At 57.7% G+C, this 17,806-nt stretch overlaps 1 protein-coding gene across 2 annotated transcripts in view; it reads right to left on the bottom strand.

The window, feature by feature from the left end:
- SORCS2 (sortilin related VPS10 domain containing receptor 2) overlaps positions 1-17,806 on the bottom strand; it is a 485,786-nt gene that overhangs the window by 252,373 nt on the left and 215,607 nt on the right. The window lies entirely within an intron of this gene.

Here is a 17,806-nt window from a genome sequence, read left to right as displayed (position 1 = left end):
TCCATATCTTGCCTATTGTGAATAATGCTGCAGTGAACATGGGGGTCCATATATCTTTTTGAATTAGTGTTTTCATCCCCTTCGGGTAAATACCCGGAAGTGGAATTGCTGGATCCCGTGGTAGTTCTATTTCTCATTTTTTGAGGAGCCTCCATACTGTTCTCCACAGTGGCTGCGCCAGTTTGCATTCCCACCGTCAGTGCACAGGGTTCCCTTTCCTCAACGTCCTCGCCAACACTTGTCCTTTCTTGTCCTTTTTATAATAGCCACTCTAACAGGGGTGAGGTGATATCTCACTGTGGTTTTCATTTGTGTTTCTCTGATGGTTAGTGACATTGAGCATCTTTTCATGGACCTGTGGGCCGTCTGTGTGTCTTCTTTGGAGAAATGTCTATTCAGATCCTCCACTTATTTTTTAATTGCATCATTCGTCTTTTTGCTATTGAGTTGTATGAGTTCTTTATATATTTTGGATGTTAACCCCTTATCAGATATCATTTGAAAATATGTCCTCCCATTTGGTAGGTTGTCTTTTCATCTTGTTGATTATTTCCTTTGCTGTGCAGAAGCTTTTTAGTCTGACGTAGTCGCAGTTGCTTATTTTTGCTTTTGTTGCCTGGGCTTTTGGTGTCAAATCCAAAAAATCGTAGCCAAGTCTCACGTCAAGGAGATTACTGTGTATGTTTTCTTCTAGGAGTTTTATGGTTTCAGGTCTTACATTCACATCTTTGATCCATTTGAGTTAATTTTTGTCTAAGGCGTACAATAGTGTCCCATTTCGTTCTTTTGTGTGTGGCTGTCCGGTTTTCCCCACACCATCTATTGAAGAGATAGTCCTTTCTCCACTGTATGTTCTCGGCTATGAAAGGCTTTTAACAACTTTTAAACAGCAAGGCCTTTTGTCCAAAATAAAGTCTTACCCAGAAGCACTTGCTTCAGAAATGAAACAAATGAAAGTGAGCTGCTTGGCCTGGGGAAGGGGACAAAAGAGACGCTGGGGAGAGCATGAATTCAGCCAGCTTCCCGCATCTCCCTCAGCTCAGGGCCCCAAAGGGCTCCAGGAAGCACAGCTGGGGAACCCCAAGGCTAACGCATCACACTGGACCTGTCCAACACCCCGCACCGCTGACACGCCCTCCCGTGCTCAACAACATTCAATGTCTCCCCAGGACCCACAGCACAGGGTCCTCCCTCACCACCCTCGGCCCCACATGCCCTGCCCAGCAATGCTCCTGTGGGACTCCTGCCTTCACACAGGCTCGGCTCGTGTCTCTCTTCCTTGAAAGTTCTTCCCTTCTTCCAATTTTTCTCAGAAGTGCCGTCCACCCACGGTGGCCCAAGGGGAGCAGGGCATCCACTCTCCCAGGTCCATCACAGGTTCATTTGAGTGTACCCTTCACCAAGACCACCCCCCCCCCCGGCATCTGCAGGCCAGAGACCTGCTCCAGGACCCCTCGTGGGACCCCGCCTCAGCTCCGGCCCCCTGCAGCCCAGCTGACCTCTGCAGAGGCCTGGCCCACGGCCCCAACACAGCAGCTTGAAACTCAGACACCAGCACCTCCCCGTTGCCCTTTCTTTCTGGCCTCTCCCCTGGAGACCGAGAAAGCTGAGCAATTGGGTGCAGACACCAAAGGGAACCGCATTTGGGGTGGTCCCTGCATGAACTGGCCGCCCAAGGCCCACGTCTGTCTTCTTGCCATGGCCCGGCCACCAGGTTACCGCTCCCAGGCCGAGAGCCACTGGGGCTGGGCAATGGGGTCCCTTCCCACGTGCGGCCAGCCTCGCCTCCAGGCCTGGCCCCCATCCTGTCCAGAGTAAGCCACCGGGCCCAACGCCAATGGCGCCTGCCAAGAGCTGAGGCTGGAGTCCAGGCTGAGAATGGAGCTCGGGATGAGAAACCCGTCAAAGGGGCCGGAGGGTGGGAAAGCGCCCTGCGGCCCCACTCTGTGTTACACTGAGGAACCCCTACTGGGAGCCAGGCCGAGGGAGGGGACTCAAGGAGCAGGGATGGACAGGAAGGCCAGCACCTGTGGGGCATGGGATGTGGCTGTCAGTCTCCAGCTCAGCCCTCACGCCCACCTCCCCACCCCACCCAGGGCCCACACCCTTCCAGGGCCCCCAGGAGCCAGAGCGGCGCAGGGCTCAACCATGTGCGATGACGCCGGGAAGCTGGCAGGGTGGCAGGGACGCAGCTTCAGCAGAGCGAAGGCCCCCACCCCGCAAACGCCAGCTCCCCAAGTCCTCTAGGCGCAGGAGCCAAAACCCATGCACTTGCCCAGAAGTCCCCTTCCTGTTCCCCTTAGTGTCCCCGGTAGGGATGGAGCCGAGCGTCACAGAAACCTCATTCTAGGGGGAAGAACACCACCGTCCCCCAGCTCCTGGCTCCGCCACGGAGCGCTCTCTCCTCCTCAGAAGGAGGCCCCCCCCAACCGCTTATGGGTGGGGAACGCGTGGAAAAGAACGCACACACAGGAAGGTTTGCAGCTTGTCTGGAATACAAAACAGAGACCAGCTCTCTGGCGCATCCGGATGCCAGAGTAGAGCGGGGGCGTCTTATTTGCATAACTTGACTCATTCATCCATTCATTCGTTCACCTCACACATACCAGCGAGCTCCTGTCACGGCCGAATTGTGTCCCCCAACCCTGAAATCCATATGTTTAAGTCCTGACCCCCAGCACCTCACAGTGTAACTGTAACTAGAGATAGGGTCTCTCAAGAGGCGATTAAGGTCTTCTAGGCTGGGCCCTGACCCCATCTGACTGGTGTCCTTACAAGAAGCGGAGATCAGGACACACACGCACAGAGGGACGACAGGTGAGGACGCAGGGAGGACTCGGCTGTCTACACGCCACGAGAGAGGCCTCAGAAGGAACCAACCCTGCTGTCGACCTTAATTCCCAACTCAGAGACCAAGGGGAGGAAGGAGGGACTGACTTTGCGATGGAGGGGAGGCAGGAGGGCGGGGCGCTGCCCAGGGCACCTGGGCTGTAACCTGGCATCATGGTCCACGCAGGGGAGGAGGAGGAGAGGGGTGGGTTCCTGAGGGTTGAGCAGACTGCCGAGCTGGCGGGGGCCTGCAGGGGGCTCCTTCCCCCCAGCTCCTCCAAGGCCAGGATGGGAGGCCCAGAGAGGCTGAGTCATCTGTGGGAGGTCACACAGCATTTGGTAGTGGGACCTTCCCACTGCTGCCTCGGTAAGCCTCTTCTCTCCAAAGAAAGGAAGGAGAGACCCCCCAGGATCCCCCATGCCATCCACGCTGCTGCCCACTCTGGTATCTAGAGGCTGGGACTTTCCCCTCCCTGAAGCCCTGCCCCAAACCCCCACCGGCAGGCCTGGAATGTTCTCAGCCCTGTGGGGGAGAATGGGGCTGCTAGTTAACCACCCCGCCCGTCAGTCCGGGCTGCTCCTTGGGAGAGTAAACGGAGGTGGCACATGCCAGTCTGAAGGAGTGGGAGCGTGGGCTGACGGGAAACACATACTCAACGGCCCAGCTGCCACTGAGGGCAGCTACGTGTCCACAGGGACATGCTGGGACGGATGGTCACAAACTCCCACCCGGGACAGCTCTGGGCAGAAACTGTTGTGGACCGGGCTCCTTTTAGACGCCGTGAGCCTCAGTGCCGAACAGGAGACAGAGCATCTCCCTTTGCTGTCCCTCCTGGGAAACGCCCTTTAGGTCCCAATTCCCAGGACTCCCGATAACTAAGATGCAGGAGGAACCGGTTTAGCCAGACAACAGATCAAAACCAGTTGGTCAGGCTGACGGGACTCTGGGCCCAGGGCAGTGAGCGAGCTGGCCTGAAGCCGAGCCGGCCCATGTGTGGAGGGGCATCACCCACCCCTGCGGAGGGCATCGTTGCCCTGCTGACAGGCCAGGCTCGGGTCTCCCACAGACACCTGCAAGGAGGCACACCGGCCCACTGACTGAAGACAAAGTGAGGGCCAGCGCCACAAAGGCCTTGATAACAGCCCACCCGGCTGCCCTGAGCACGGGGCGGGGAGGGGATGGCACCCACGGCTTCCTGAGAGGCCGGGAGCCCGGGTCAGGAGGCAGGCGGCAATTCTGCCCCGCCACTTCCTAGCTCTCTGGGGGCTTTTGAGAAAGTCCCTTAACTTCCCTGGACCTCATTTCCTCTCCTGTAATGGGGGGTAATAATCTTACGCAGCCTGGGACTGTGGCGAGGGCAGTAGGGCCACCCCGGGGAGCACACAGGAACCTGTGCTGGTCTCTGCCAGGTCTGTGTCAGCTTCCTACCTAGTCTAGTCTACTGTCTTATTTTCCCAGCCGTGCTCTTCTCCGTTGAAGCTCAGAGGGACGAGGGGTTCTCCTGAGGTCACACAGCCAGGGAAGGGAGGAAGGAAGAGACAGACAGAGGGAGAGTGAGCTGGGACAAGCCGGCAGGGGCAGATAGCCCGGACCTCATGGCCTCCCGCTCCTGTCCCCTGCTGAGCACAATGGGGAGGCCCACCTCGCCTGCAGGCTGGCAGGACCGCTGGGCACCCACTGGGGCCCTCACCTGTCTTATCTGCGGAGCTCGCAAAGCTCAGAGCTTCTTAGGATGGCTCCATGCAAAGCCAGCCCCCTCGGGGGAGGGGAGACTGCCACCAATTCTCAGTCTCTCTCGCTGTCACATGCACATATCCACATCCCCCTTGAGACACCCAGCGAGGCCTTCAGGCTGTGTGGCAGGCCCTCCCGTCACGAAGAGTGAAGGGCCCAAGCACAGACCGTCCACAGCCCAGCTTGCTGCTTGCTGCTTGCTGCTTGCAGCTTGCTGCTTGCTGCCTGCTGCCTGCTGCCTGCTGGTCCACGGCCCCGGCCTCCACCCGGACCACCTCCAGTACCACTCTGGGCTTCCTGCCTCAGTCTGGCCCTTTCATTCCCGCAGCAGGGGGGTCTGGGACTGCCAGGGCCACTGGACATGCCCCTGCTCTCAGCCCCTCCGTGGCTCCCACTGCCCTGGGGATGAAGTCCACACTCCCTGCAGCGACAGGCCAGGCTCTTCCTAACCCAGCTGGGTACCTAGCAGCTGTGTGCACCCCTCATCCGTCCAGACCACCGAGCTCTTCTTCCTGCTCTGTGCGCACCGGCAGCACCTATTCCATGGGGGCGAGGGGTAGCACGGAGGGCTGGGACACCCAGCACAGGCACTGGGCCACGTGCAGGAGTGCCCTGCAAACACCCGTCACATGTCGAGTGGGTGGAACGTGGAGACTACCTCCCCTGCCCACAGCGGGGAAACTGAGGCTGAGTGTGGGCAGCGGCTTGGATCAGCTGATTTGTGACAGGGCCTCCCTGGAGCCAAGTACAACTGTCTCGTCTGCTGAAGAGCCCAGTCTGGTCCTCAGGTCACTTCATTCATTCACTCACTCATTCACTCATTCACTCCCTCACTCATTCACTCCCTCACTCATTCACTCCCTCCCTCACTTACTCATTCAGTCATTCACTCACTCACTCATTCAGTCATTCACTCCCTCACTCATTCACTCACTCCCTCACTCATTCACTCACTCACTCATTCAGTCATTCACTCTATCACTCATTCACTTACTCCCTGACTCATTCAGTCACTCACTCATTCAGTCATTCACTCAATCACTTCTTCGTCCTTCATTCATTCACTCCCTCATTGTGGGGCTGATGAACACCTCCCACATGCCGGGTCCCCTCCAGGTGCTGGACACAAGACAGGACAGCCCTGGTGCCCGGGACACACGCGTCAGGGGAGAAGCAGCCGTGGACTGGATCACTGAGCAAAGACCTTACAGCTGTGGTGCACACCACGCAGCGGGGTGAGGGGCTTCCAGATTGGGCAACGGGTTGGAGTCTTGGGGGGCCCTCCCCTGGTGGGAGAGCTTGGTGTGCAGGTTCGGTTGACCAGCTGCTCCAGAACAAGCACAAAGAGGACGAGGTCTCCCCCAGAGGCTCCTTCCCGAAGCTGACCACTGCCAGGAGCCGCAGGGTTCCGGGAAAGGGAGCGGGGCTGAGGCGCCCCCCAGCCCAGCGGCGGGGGACAGGTTTCCTCTGGTTTCTGAATGCCTCCCCTCAACCAGGGGGCAGCACCGATCAGCATGACACCGGGGAGCCCACTGCACCAGGTGGACCTCATGAGTCAGAGAAGACCCTCTCACCAAATCCCCCAGACACAGATGGGGAAACTGAGGCCTGGGGAGGGGCAGACAGGCCTGGGGTCACAGCCAGTGCACAGAACGAGAATTAGAGCCCAGATCCCGCGGGCCCTGCAGGCCGTGCCCACATCCACCGCGGGACCCTCCATCACCAGAGAAGCCTTGCTGTGAACTGGAACGCGCGGCTGCCCCAAGCGTCCCGTGGGCCCCCTTCTTCGGGTTGTTTGAAGGCTAAGGAGGAGAGCAAGTGGTATTTGTTTAACAATTTCAAGGACCAAGAATTTCCAGATGTTTCCGCAGTTCCGGCCCCTCCCTCCCTGGCCCCAAGGGCCTTTCTCATGAACTTCCCTCTGGGGCAGAGGGCCCCCGCTCCCATCGGGACCCTGGGTGGAGGCATGTCTGGCTGGGGAAGCTCCTCAGGGAGGCGGCCGTCGGATTCCTGGGAAACCAGAGCGATTTTCCAAGCCAAAGACTGGAGATAACACAGCATCCTCCTCTGAGAAGCCTGACCTGCAGGGCCAGCTGAGGAAGGGGATGAGGAAGAGGACGCGGGCGAGGCTGCAGAGGGTCCCAGGGGAGCCAGCCCCCCATGTGACTACTAAAGGCTTCATGAATAGATGGATGAATCAATGAACGAACAAATGACAGCGCCCAACATTTACTGAACACTATGCCACGGGCGTCACCCATTAGCAAAACTCAGGGGCACAGCAACCGTGCCAAGGGGAATCCTCACCCCGTCTGTAGGCAGGAGACAGAGGCACAACGTCATGGGGTAACTTGCCCCGGTTCACCCAAAGTGGGTGGCAAAGCAAGGATCTGTCCCCTGATCAGTCTGTGTGAATTCTACACTGTGCTGTTGTGAAGGTGCCCGGGGAGCAGGGAGGGAGACAGACAGACAAAAATCTTCCTTTGAGAACATGAACTTGAAGTCCCATCCTTCTCTCTACCCGGCTGACACAGGACTCTGGGGCATGCCTTGGCCACAGCTAGTGGCTCAGAAGATGCTCCGGGCTCCAACAGCAGTTCCGCTTGCAGAGGGGCACACCTGAGCCCCTGGCGGGCTCATGCACATACACCAGGAGATTGTACGTGGCTGTTGGCTGTGGGACTGGCCACAACCGCAAAAAAGTGGGGGAGCAAAACACATAGTGTCCCTGGGAAGGGATGGGGGTAAACTGGGAGTTATCCATACAGTGGAACTCCCCCAATCACAGGGATCCAGTTCATAAACACAACATTGAGTGCAGAAAAGCAAGCCGCAAACAGACACGTCCAGTACAGAACCATTCACGTAGGTTTAAAGTGCACCGCACAATGAGGTCCATTGTTTACAGACACAGACAGATGTGGCAAAACTGTGAAAATGTGGATGAGAATGGATAACATCAGTGTGAGTGTGGAGGTCACGTCATGGGAGGGAGCGGGAAGGAGGGAGGGAGGAAATGCCTCTGCTGTATCTGTGATGTTTCACTTCTTTCAAAAATCTGAAACACACATGCAAGATGTTAACATCTGTCTAATATCCCTGGATGTAGGGGGGTCAGTTACATTGTTTCTCCTGGTTTGAACTGCTTCAGAGTTGCGATTTTTTACCACTGGGATTCATCTCTGAGGGGCCGCAGCACGCTCCCGGCAGGTGGCAGGAGCCGGGGTTCCTGTCCTGATCCTGTCCCCCTACCCCTGCTGCAGAGCCGGGAGGACCCCAGATGCTGGCTCTGATTGCCATGTTTTGAAGTCCACGTTCCCAATATGTGGATTGATTTATTTGTGAACTGTGTGTCTATCCACTCCATGGAAAACAGAACACTTTCCAGGATGGGATTAACAAAGAGAAGTGACAGGAACTAAGACAATGGCTGTACGCACACTTGCCTAACTTGAGGACAGTGGTTTGACCTCTCCGAGCCTCAGTCTTCTCATCTGTGAAATGGGTGAGAATGGATACTGTGATACTGCCCCAGAATCACAGAAGGTACCCAGGTACCCAGAAGGTCCTGCAGAAGCAGTGATGGTATTTAAATGGTGAGCAGGTAGCAACAGGACCCTGCATGTGGTAAGCGACCAATAAAAGGGAGGACAACCCACCACGCAGTCAGTCCCATGAGCCAGAGCCCCGGTGACATTAGGCCCCGAAAATGAGCCCTGTCCAGCCCAGGGGCCCACGGCCCATCCATCCAGGCACCCTGGCTGATTCAGAGACCCCCACCTCAGTCTCCCCAGATGAAAGGAAACCTCCCACGGCGCTGAAGGAGCAGGCTGCCGGCCTCTTGGCAGGGGGGGTGACCCCGAGCTGGGTGGGCTGCATGCCCCCCGCCCACTCGCCCCACTCCGCACTCTCATTGCATCCTTCTCAGAGCGAGGGATGTCGCCCCCTCCGAGGACTGATGAGATCAGGACTTCAGGACAGACAGCTGAGGTCGGTCACTCTGCTGCAAGCACCATGCAGTGACGAGCCCTGGTCACTCACTGTCCAGTCCTGACAGCCAGATTCTCAGAATACTGTGGGAGGGGCGGCCTGTCCCTTTACCAATGGCAGGCAGGAGTAGGGGGACAAATGCTCAGGGGATTGAGCTCGGCCCCATGGTGGTAACCCCTCATTACAGGCACTGTGCTGGCTGCCTCCCCCTCCTGGAGTAACGGCCCCACGCCCCTCAGTGTCTCCTTGGCCTCACAAACCACCTGCTCTCATGCCTCGACTCGAAGTCCCCTTCTGGGGAACCCAACCCACGATGCCGTCCCCTTCGTGGGTGCATATGGAGTAAGCCATGTTGCGAGGGCAATCAGGAGCTCCCTGGGAGGGGTAGGGACAGTGGCTAGTGGCCCTTTGGCCAGTGGCGAATGGCAGCTCGCCTCCCCTCCAAGGACAGCTCCTCTGGCCGTGCCCTGGTGGGCGGGACTCTATCCCCAGCCGGCTTCAACCCTCCAGGCGAGCCAAGCCTGCCTGCCCAGCCCCACCCGAGCAAGGCCCTTTTGTGCTCCAGCGGTGCCCACGGCTCCCCGCTGCCCACCGAGAGCCTTGCAGATGGAGGAAGGAGAACACGGTCTGCGTCGGGAACAGTGGGGCTCGTGCCCAGGGGCACTCGGCCCCGGTCTCCTCACAGCAGAACGAGGCCACCACAGTCCCCGCTCCCTGGGCTCCCGCAGGGCCCAGAGACCACAGGGTGTGGAGGGAGGGGAGGGTAAACCGTCCCCAGAGAGCCAAAGCCGCAGGGCATGGGGACTCAGAGGGCAGCTGGTCCGAACCCTGGCCCCAACTGCCACGAGCTCTGTGACCGCCCGGAGCTCACCCTGAAAGGCGACAGGGACAGTGCCTCCCTGAGGGCCACGGTGAGGAGTCCATGGGCATGCGGGGGTCTCACACAGAACCTGGCACAGGTGGACCCTCCGCACACCTGTGGGTGGGTCATTAGCACCAGGTGTGGGGTGAGAGGCGGGGCTGAAACGGGGGGGACCTCGGTCATGAGGACGAGGCGGTGGCCGTGGCCAGCGGAGGATCAAGATGCTGTCAGACCTTGAGCCCCTCCGCACACCCCCAGGGGGACGAGCCAGCATTCTGAGTGCATCAGAACAGTCTTACAGCATCCCCAGCAGGCACCTCAGTGTCCACAAATGCTCAGCAAGGATGACTGCGAAGGGGTGAGTGTATGCCCCCAAAATACAGACGCTGAGGCCCTAACCCCCAGTCCCTCAGGATGTGGCCTTAGAAACACGGCAGTTGCAGGCGTAATTAGTTAAGATGAGGTCATCGTGGGGCAGCGTGGGCCTTTAATCCAGTGTGACTGGCATCCTTTAGAAAGGAGAAAGTTGGACACAGAGACACAGGGAGACGCCGAGTGAAGATGGAGCAGAGATCGGGGTGATGCGTCTACAGGCCAAGGAACACCAAGGACACCAGCGGACCCCCAGAAGCCAGGGGAGAGGCTGGGACAGATTCCCCCTCAGAGCCTCAGAAGGAGCCAGCCCTGCCCACGTCTTTATCTCGGACCCCCAGCCTCCAGGACTGAAGGAGAATAAGTGTCTGCAGTGGAAGCTGCCCAGTCCCCGAGGCTCTCAGCCTGCTCACCCCCATTCTGAGGCCACCATTCGCCCTCCCCAACCCCACTCCTCTGCTCCTGGGAGGAGGGCTGGGGGCCCCATGGCACAAGCCTGGGCTTCCCTCATCCCCTCCCTCTCTCTCAGCACCCACGGCGATGGCCTGCTTGTCAGCGTCCCTCTTCCGTCTCCCTCGCCATTCCCCAGATCAGACAGCTGCCTTCACCTGGATGTCACAACAACAGCTTGACAGGTCTGCCTGCTCCCACCCCTCCTCCTGGCCACTTCCCAGTTGCTCAGGTCAAACACTTGGTGTGTCCCTGACTCCTCTCTCACATCCCACATTCAAACCCCAGCACATCCTGTTGGCTCTAACTTGAAACAGATGCAGAACCCACGGCCAGCCTCCCAGCCCTGCCACTCAGGCCCCCATCGCCTCTCACCTGGGTCCCTGAAGTGGCCTCTAACCCCTTCTGACCAGCTCTCCCCGCTCCCACCCTGGCCTCCTTGCTGCTACTGCACCCGCCTCCTCAGGACCTTTGCACAGGCTGCTCCCTCTGCTTGGGGCACACTTCCCCCAGACACCCACCTGGCTCTCCCCTCTACCTTCTCTAAGTTTTTGCTCAAATATTGTTGTCATTGAGGCCTTCCCTGACCACCCCACTCCTGAACCCCCGCCTATGTAATTTCTCTTCCCCTCACTCACTTTTTCCAGTTTACAGCACCTAATTATTTGTTATATTTGTTGTTTAATTTCTGCTTCCTCCCACAAGTTCCAGGAGCATGGGGCTTCTGTCCGTTTTGTTAACTCAAATATCCCCAGAACCTGGCATGGTGCTCAGCACAGAGTAGGCGCTCAGCACAGAGTAGCCGCTCAGCACAGAGTAGGCGCTCAATAAGTGACCGCTGAATATTCGCAGGAAGGTACAGCAGAACAAACAAGGCCCAGGCCACCTGCTGTCAGTCTCCTTATCTTCCCTCTTCCCCAGAGCAAGGAGGACTCTGCCCGGGTCACCTGCCACCTCCCTCCGCCCGCGGGGACGAGACAACCTAGTTTACCTGCAGGTGCGGCCCGCCAGCTGTCACGGGTGCTTCCCACAGACAGCCTCGGGTGTGGAGGAGGCCGGCGGTGGGGGGCATGTTATGTTAAGCTGGTCCTGGAGCTGCACCGGGCCCAGGGAGGCGGGCGCGCCCAGCAGTGTGGGAGGGACCTCGGACTCAGGAGGAAGGCAGCACAGGACCGTCCCGAGCTGCTGGGCACGCGGGAGACACTCGGGCGACATCAGCGTCCTGAGACCCTGAGTGAAGCCCTCTGGGCTTGGAGGTGTGTGTGTCTAAGACCCTGGACCCCAGGGTCCCAGAGACCTGTGTCTCACCCCCTGAGCATCTCCAGTCCCCAGTCTTTGTGCCCCACCCACCCTGGGGCTCCCCACCTTCGCAGTCTGAAGACTGGGCTGCTCAGTGCCTCGGGCCCTGTGGCTGGAAGGCTCAGGGCCTCCCAAGGCTTTGGGGCTGTAGGGACTGAGGAACTAGGCTCAGCCTTCCAAAGTCCCCACCTCTCAGGCCTGTGTGTCCCGGAGCTGAGCTCCGACCCTGCAAGACTTGCCATGTGCCAAGAAGAGCTTCACAAACAGTGTCCAGGGGCTGGCGTGTCGCAGGTGCTCCACCGACACCCAGGTGCCGCCCCGAACCCCAGATGCTGTCCACGCAGAGGGTGGGCTGTCTGCCGCCAGGCTGCCCAGCGCAAGGCTGGATCCAAAGCACAGCCGGCATTTAAGGTCAAGGTCAGTGCCCAGAGCCCTCCCATTGTGCGTGGAATGAACGATGCTCCCTAACAGACAAGTTGAAGTCTGGACGCCTGGTACCTGCAAACACAACCTTACTTCAGAAATAGCGTCTTCCAGATGGAACTAGTTAAGATGAGGCCACACTGGATTAGGGTGAGCCCAAATCCAATGCCTAATGTCCCTATAATGAGATGGAAATTTGAACACAGATACACGGGGAGAAGATAGTGTGACGACAGAGGCAGAGACTGGAGTGACGCAGCCACAAGCTAAGGAACGCCTGGAACCATCAGGAGCAGAAGAGACGAGGAAGGACCCTCCCCAGAGCCTCCGGAGGGAGCTGGGCCCTGCTGACTCCTCGATCTCAGGCTCCAGCCTCCACACTGTGGGAGAGCTGTCTGTGTCTGAAGCCTCGGCGTGCTCATTTGTTGCCGCAGCCCCAGGAAATGCATGCATCCCTCCATTCAGCATTCCACCAGCACCAGCTGCACCTGCCGAGGCCGGGCGCTGGCTTGGTCGGCTGGGGGCAGGGTCTCTTTCCTCTACTGTCATGGTGAAACGAGGAGGCCATCAGTAGAAACCAAGACCTCAAGGTTGACCTCCGAGGCCGGCCAGGCCCAGGTGGGGGCATCAGGTTCAGCCGGAGTGGGAGATGCCAGGGGGACCCTGGGGGAATAAGGAGGGGCCCCGTCTGCCTCATACATAGTGCTCATCTGGGAAACAGCAAGGCCCCCTGCAGCCTCTAACTCCCTGCAAACGCCCCGACTCCATCCCTCAGGGAGCACAAGTGTCTCCTGTCCATGGGAGGAGGGTGGACCATGCTAACCTGGGTTCAGCCGACTCGCCGGTCCAGCTCCTACCTGGGGCTTGGTGAAATCCAGTCCCACCAACCCCGTGCTGGGAACATGCTCTGATAGGGCGCTCCCAGCATCCCCCTCATCTCAGCCCTGCTCAGGAATCCCACCATCCCTGCTCCTGTCCCTTAGCTCTGCCCGGCTCACCCATGCGACACACACCTGTTGGCTCAGGTAGGAGTGAGGCCTCCCACACAGCTCCCTGACAGGCCTCACCTCGTCCTGGTCGCCTCCACTGGCTGCCAGCTCTGCCAGGCCACACTCAGCTTCCGCGCTGCAGAGCCCAGGCCTGGCTGCAGGGCCTGCGCTCCGCCTTCTGGGGGCTTTCTGGTGGGCCGGGGTGCTCTCCTGGAGTAGGCCTTGACACCAGCCTTGAGCTGCCTCTCCATGCCCCACACCTGGGCCATGACCCTCACCTGGGCCGCCCCTCTCCCAGACCTCACAAAGATGGTACTTCAATAAGTCTGACGTCAGCCTTCTCAGAAGCAACCAACGCCTCATCTAGGGGGTTCAGGAGGGCTATCACTTTCATGGGGGCTCATGCCTGCCTGCCCTCCTCGCCCTGCATCAAGGGCAGCATGCACCCCCCACCAGGGCCTTTGCCCCCGGCCGTGCCTCCCTCCTGGGGTGCCTTCCCTAGGCACCCATTTTATCCAAGGGCTGCACCCAGGTCACCTTCACAGAGGGGCTGCACAGGCCACCCAGCTGCAAGCGCGCCCACCTCCCCACCCCCTCTTAGCCCTTCTCTCTCCTTTTACTCCAGGCAGCTCCTTTCCCTCGGTGTTAGAATGACCACTTGGTATCCACACGTTCACAGTCTGTCCCTGGAGGGGAATATCCACTGCTCGTCTGTCTTCTTCCCTGATGAGCCCCAGCTCACGCAGAAGCCACAGCAGCACGTGTGAAATGAGTCACGGTGTGAATCCCACCCTAGGGTCCCATCGTGGCCGGACGGTGCAGGTGGGTCCTGGGCAGGGGATGGGAGTGTCAGCCAGATGAGGACGGAGGGCAGAGAGGAAGAGAGGCAGCCCTGGGAGTGGGCAGGGGCAGCGCCAGGCATGGCCACAGCGGACGGGTTGGAAGGACAAGAAGCCAGAGTTTCCGTGGTCAGACCCTCAGAACCTGGCAGGCAAGTCCCACAGGGCTGGGGCTGGACGTCTCTGTCACCCTGCGTGGGAAGAAGAGTGAGTGAGAGCCACTGTGCACACAGGGGCAGCTCCTTCCCACCCGGCCGGCAGGGGCCCAAGGGGCCTGATGATGAAGTGGAGGCGAGAGGGCAGGCAAAGCACGGAGAGACGGGAGGAGAGTATTTCCTGTCCTCCCCTCAAAGGGCCTCAAAAACTTCCTGATTCCCTCTGAAAGCTAGGCCCCCTAGAAGCGAGCGATAAGCAAGCTCTGTGCCCATCTCCTCTGCTTCCCCTCCCAGGTCCCGGGCTCCAGGTGAGGGTCCCACCCACAAATCAGCCTCCTTAATCCCATTGTGGCCGGGCTTGTCTTTACTTGGGAAGAAAATGTAAATAATTTCCAGATAAACTTTTAAACAAATGGAATATATAAAAAATACAGCAAACACTGCCATTTGTTAAATTGTGGCCAGTGAGTGAATGTTTATCATATCATTTCCAGCATTTTCTATAGGATCGAAATCAGAGCAACGTGGAGCAAAGCTGTTGGGTGACAGTACCTGGTGCCACCACTTTAGAAAAGTCTTTTGGGGCATCTGCTCAGTGCCTACAGACCACATGCCCAGCAATCCCTCCCCAGGCGTCCACTGAACAGGAACACATTCTGCCCAGCGTACAACCTCACCCAGAAAGTACAGAGCAGCAATATCTGAACAACCCCAAGTGAAAGCTGCCCAGTGACAGCCACAGTGGGTGAATGACTGCAACATGGTCACACAACAGAACAGTACCCAGCAGTGAAGGCACAAGGCAGCGACAGCCACAGCATGGATGGACCTCGTACAGTCTAGCGGAAGCTGCCGACACAGGAGAACAGACTGCTCGAGTCCACTGACATCAGGTTCAAAACCAGGCCAAATTAATCTACAGTGAAAGAAAATCAGACAGCGATGGGGAGCAACCGGGAACCTCCCGCATGTGGATGGGGTGTGGTTTACACAAGTTCACATGTTTGCCAAGACGTGTGCATTTGGCTATGTGTAAATTTTATCTCAATAGAATAAAGAGGCATATATGCAAACACAGAAGTCTGGTGACCAGGTTTTGCTTTCACAGTGGTAGGAGTTAGCATTTCTGAAACTATCTCTGTATTTTAGGGTTCTGCAAATCAGTAAATAGATTAAGAATCATGGGAGCCAGGCTCCTCACTGTTGGGCAGGGGAGTTATAAACACGGAAAGGGAAAAAACTAGAATGTTTTCTGAGGTGTTGGAAGTATCAGTGTGAACTCATAGTCTTATGAAGACGGATGGACGGATGGACAGGCTCCACGTGCACACATGTCTGTGTGTCTGCACACGTTTGTTTCTGTTCTGTGTCCACGTCCTCCTCCTTTAGCCCCTGATACAACGAGGGGACATTTCACTGCTCTGTTCACCAAGACAGCCCAGAAGGAACGACACCACAGTAACCATGGGCACAGCTGGTGTTCGGATCTTGGTTTCTAAATACCGTTTTCCTTGGAGAGAAGGCTGATTCCAGGGCTGGTTCAGGAAAGCACAAGATGAGCCTGCAGCAAATCTTGTGGCAGAAAGTACAGAAGAATAGCGGGACCCAAGCGCAGCCCGAAGGGGCTCCCACTGGGCAGGTCTGGAACAATTTAAGCATCAAGACAATTGGTAGCAGTGGATTATAACCTACTAAATAAAATAAAAGTTCCTGAATCCACATTGATAGAAAGGAAGGAAGGAAGAAGGGAGGGAGGGAGGGAGAGAAAGCTCTATTTTACAGAAGAATGCCAACTAATAAATACAGAAGGAAACGGGTTACCAAATGATCAGCGGATGCTAAAAGGAGCGAGTGAACATCTGATGAGGCCAGAATACTTGCATATTGTCAAAGTGCCTTTCTAAATAGTACTTATTAATTACGCGGAGAAAACAGGAACTTCCCAGAGGAGGAAACAGGCAGACCCTCAGCAGGGGACCCCAGATCCGCACTCCTGGGCTGACCCCACACCGTCCTGATACGGCGCACCAAGAAGGACACGAGAGCACCTTGGAGGACTTCCTGCAAAACACATGACTGCACCTCACCATGAGGAGACCCCAGAAAGACCCAAGGTGAGGGCCGTCCACCAAAGAACGGCCTGCACTCGGCGTCACAAAGACAGACGAGCGGGTCCGGAGCCATGTGGGTGCGCGCAGCGTGCGATCCTGGGTGGGAGCTTGGCCTGGAAAGTGAAACACAACACAGGGCAGCCCTGGGGCCGCTGTGAAGTCAGAACCGGGGCTGTGGGTGAGACGATCGTACGGTGTCAACATTACAGCTCTTGATGTTGACAAATGCACTGTGATCATCCGAGAGAATGTCCTTGGCCTTAGGAAATACACACTGAATAGGGACACGATGTCTCCAACTGCCTCTCAACAGATCAGGAAGAAAGCATATGTAAATGTGCCTGAGTGTGGACAGATGGACAGATGAGAGGAAAGGAGGGGGGCAGGAGCGGGAGGACCACAAAGCAAATGGGACAAAGGTATCTGAATAAAGGTCAGGCAGGCGTCCTCCACACTGTTGTTTCAACTGTTCTCTAAGTTTGAAATTATATCAAAATAAAATGTAATCCCCTCAAACAAAACAGATGTGGAGCAGCCAGAACTCCCCAACACGGCTGAGGGTGGGAAACCGTCTGTCGGTCTCCACCGGACACCTGCACGGCACGCCGAGCAATTCCGCCCCTGGATGAAACAGAGACGGGAGACACCTGCATCCTGAGACCTGCACGGACACACTCAGGGCAGCATCGGCCACACTGGCCCCAAACGGGAAACGACTCCAGTGCCCAGCACAAAGAATAGATGAATACACTGGGGCAAATTCCCCTAGTGGAATCCACAGAGAAACGAGAATGCCCGACCCACACCGCAGCGTGGACGCATCTCACAGACATAATGTTGCGCCAAAGAGTTAGACACAAAATAGTCAGGGTCGCGGTTGCCAGGCAGGGGCGGGGCCCGGGGGCGACTGCCCGGCACTGTGGCTGTCCCGCGTGGTCTGGGTGCTGGCTCAGTCAGCAGAGCTTCATTGAGCTGAACATTTATAATTTGTGCCTTTTCCTGCGTACATGAAATATTTCAATAAAAAGTCAAAAATTAGAAAGTACTGAAGAAAAGGCTCCAAATTCTTTTTTAAAGAAAAAACACATTCAGTATTTCACCAGTGGGGCACTGCGCTAGGCCGAGGGGTGGAAAGATGAGGAGAATGTTCTGGGCCTCTGGGAAGCACAGCATTGGTGGAAGGAGATCAAGGCAGCGACGTGGGGCTGGATGGTGAGGGGCGAGCAGGGGGCCAGGGCTGCCCGGCCGGGGCGCTGGCACAGGCCCGTTCACGCCACGGCCATGGCCTTCTGCCTGCTCAGCCCTGCGTCCCCAGTCCCCGTAGGATGAGAGTGGTTGCTCCACAATATCAGGAATGAAGAGCAGGCGGACAGAAAGTGTGTTGAAATGAACCCACACCTGCCTGCCCCCGGCAAATCTAGATTAGGGCGCCCACGTCTCCAGCCCCACCTTTGCGACTGCGGTCCAGGAGCCGGCTGACTGCCATCCCCACAGCTGAGAGTCCAGTCTCACTTCAGCCCCAGGGCCGTCCCCTCCTCTGGCCCCAAGGAAGCACGGTCTTTGGGAGCGGGGGGAAGAGCTGAGCAAATCCCGTGTTTCCACATGCTGTCCCCAGCCCAGCACCCCAGACGGAAGGCGCATGCACAGCCCTGTCCACATTCCTCCACCGAGGCTGCTGCAGCCTCAGGCCAGGACGCCCGGCCCACAGAGCTGGGGGTGCAGAATGTTCCCGCTGAGCGCTCAGAGCCCCGA

The sequence above is a fragment of the Equus przewalskii genome, chromosome 3 (genome assembly GCF_037783145.1).
Source record: "Equus przewalskii isolate Varuska chromosome 3, EquPr2, whole genome shotgun sequence".
Lineage (NCBI taxonomy): Eukaryota > Metazoa > Chordata > Mammalia > Perissodactyla > Equidae > Equus > Equus przewalskii.
The sequence above is the reverse complement of the archived record's forward strand: the minus strand, read 5'-3'. Positions and strand labels throughout refer to the sequence as shown.